Source organism: Peromyscus californicus, unplaced genomic scaffold (genome assembly GCF_007827085.1).
Source record: "Peromyscus californicus insignis strain IS unplaced genomic scaffold, ASM782708v3 Scaffold_24__1_contigs__length_46423439, whole genome shotgun sequence".
Classification (NCBI taxonomy): Eukaryota; Metazoa; Chordata; class Mammalia; order Rodentia; family Cricetidae; genus Peromyscus; species Peromyscus californicus.
Genome location: NW_026294535.1, coordinates 43,958,458 through 43,961,018, shown reverse-complemented (window position 1 = coordinate 43,961,018; position 2,561 = coordinate 43,958,458).

The window sequence follows — 2,561 nt, the reverse complement described above, 5'->3', positions numbered from 1 at the left end:
CTCGCGAGCCCCTCCTCGGCAACCGTCCCCCCGGATAAGCGGCGCCGGCAGCCAATCAGCTGCGAGGCCCGCCCCTCAAAGCCACGCCTCCTGACAACGCCAACCCCCTAGCAATGGCAACAGGAAGAGCCCACCCTTTACCCAACCCGCTTCCGTCCCCGGTTTATTTACAAGGGAGATGGATGGGGAGCTTGCCCAATAGGAAACCAGAATGGGCGAGGCCCTCCTGGACTGCGTCTTCCCATCGAAACTCCGTTCCCTCTTGGTTTTTCTTTCCTTTCTACGTCGGTCTTTTTATTAATTACGGGCAAGCCAATGGTAACTCTTCCTTTTCGAATAAGGTTCTGACGTGACAGTTTTTTAAGGTAAAAACGATTGACAGCCAAAGTTCTGAAAAGATTTCAACATAAGTACAGGACTACTGTGCGCTGTCAAGGTTTTGTAGGCATGAACAACGTTTTAAAATGTAGTCGTAGGAAAAACAAAGCGTAGTGGTAGAGCCGAGAATGTACCTCAGTGGTAGAGCACGTCAAGCATGTGCAAGGCCCCGACTTCGATCCCCAACACGAGAAAACAAGTCACCAAAAATCATTTTAGTTCCCTTTTTTGACTGGGGATGTAGCTGGACCATGCTCAAGGCCCTGCTTTCCATCACCAGCGCCACAGAAATAAAGCATCAGTCACGGGGGTTTGGGTTTTGGACCGAAACAGGTGAGAATCAAGACGGGGGTCTATCAACTCCATTTAAAAGGAAGCCAAAGACAAAAGTAGTTCATCTGAAACAAGGGAAGACTTAAGCTATCCCACATAAGGGAGAGTAAGTAGACTACATGCAATGTCATATCATAGACCTTGGAACCTGGGGGGTGGAGTGGGGGGCACAAGCCGGAGGAAACCAAACAGGGATTACAAGCAGGAGTCACCTCTTCCCTGCCCACCTTCAGAGCCTCATGTTTTTTGTGTACATGTACTCTGCCTGGCCTACAAAAGTTAAGCCATGTAGTGGGAAGGAGCCTAATGCACCAAAAACCAGATTTGCGCTCAGTAACTATTGACAAAACTGTGAACAGGGGCTGCAGATCCAGCCCCACAGTTAGGAGTATGTACAGCTCTTGCAGCACCCCCACTTTGGGTGGTTCACTACCTCTTGTAACTGCTGCTCCAGGGGTTCTGCCGCCCTCTTCTGGCCTCTAAGGGCACTGCATTCGTGTGTACACATAGCAAGACATAACTGATAACTTTTAAAAAGAAAAATGTTAAGCTTATCACTATTATTAACGAGGCAATTCCACATAGTTTATCTGGTAATCAAGAGGGGTTTATTTCTGGGGTAACTTACAGCCAATAAGGGGTCGGTTGAGAGGGGAGAGGGGAGAGAGAAGCATGAAAGCACCTAGGATCTTAAGGGGTCTCCTTCTCCACCATGTCCCAGGAGCAGGTCAGATGTGGCAGTTACCACTAGGGGCAGTGTTTCAAGGTCAAGGCTGGAACAGCTACCCACTACATAAGCTTGGGGTTTGGTTTGGTTTGGTTTGGTTTTTGGGGGGTTTTTTGTTTGGTTGGTTGGTTGGTGTTTTGTTTTGTTTTTTCAAGACAGGGTTTCTCTGTAGCTTTGGAGCCTGTCCTGGAACTCGCTCTATAGACCAGGCTGGCCTTGAACTCCGCCTGTCTCTACCTCCCGAGTGCTGCGATTAAAGGCGTGTGCCACCATCGCCGGGCTAAGCTTGTTTTTCTTAGTATGAGTAATATACACTAAGGGTGGCAAATGTACCCTATCAGTGGAAGATAATAAGGGGGAAATCGATGCAGATATATGGAAAGTCTCCACTATCCTTTCAGTGTTCAAGTAAGTCAAAGCTATTTTTAAAAAGTAAATTCTAGCAATGCACTTGTGTATGTAAATATATGGATGCGAATTCATGTGACATATATAGATTTTATATATGTGCATTTTTTTAAGCTAGGGTCTGGTTATATGGCCCTGGCTGTCCTGGAATTTGTATAGACTAATATCAAACTTTCAGCGATCCTTCTTCCTTTGCCTGCCACGTGCTGGCATTACAGGCATGTGTCACCAGCCTGGCACACTTCCCTTTTCTTTTAGGCCCTTTCTTCATTTCTTGGTTATGTTCTTTTGGGTTTTTTGTTTGTTTGTTTTAGATTTATTTATTTGTGGTTTTTCTAGACAGGGTTTCTCTGTGTAACAGCCCTGGCTGTTCTGGAACTCTTTTTGTAGACCAGGCCTTGAACTCACAGAGATCCACCTGCCTCCGCCTCCCAAAAGTGCTGGGATTAAAGGCGTGTGCCACCACTGCCTGGCTTGTGTCTTTCTTTTAATACTGAAGATACTGCTCAAAACATTTCAAGAATCACCTTCAGCATTTTATATAGCAAAAGCTACAATGAATATTCATTATCTGCAGGTGGCTCTCACTTATGAAAATAGCCAAAAGAACTCAGGCCAAGACTGATGAGTAAATAGGTATGAAATATGGATGGTAAATACGCTTGAGAACTTTTTTGAATTTAGAAGGATAACATGGGGCATATTCACTATATAA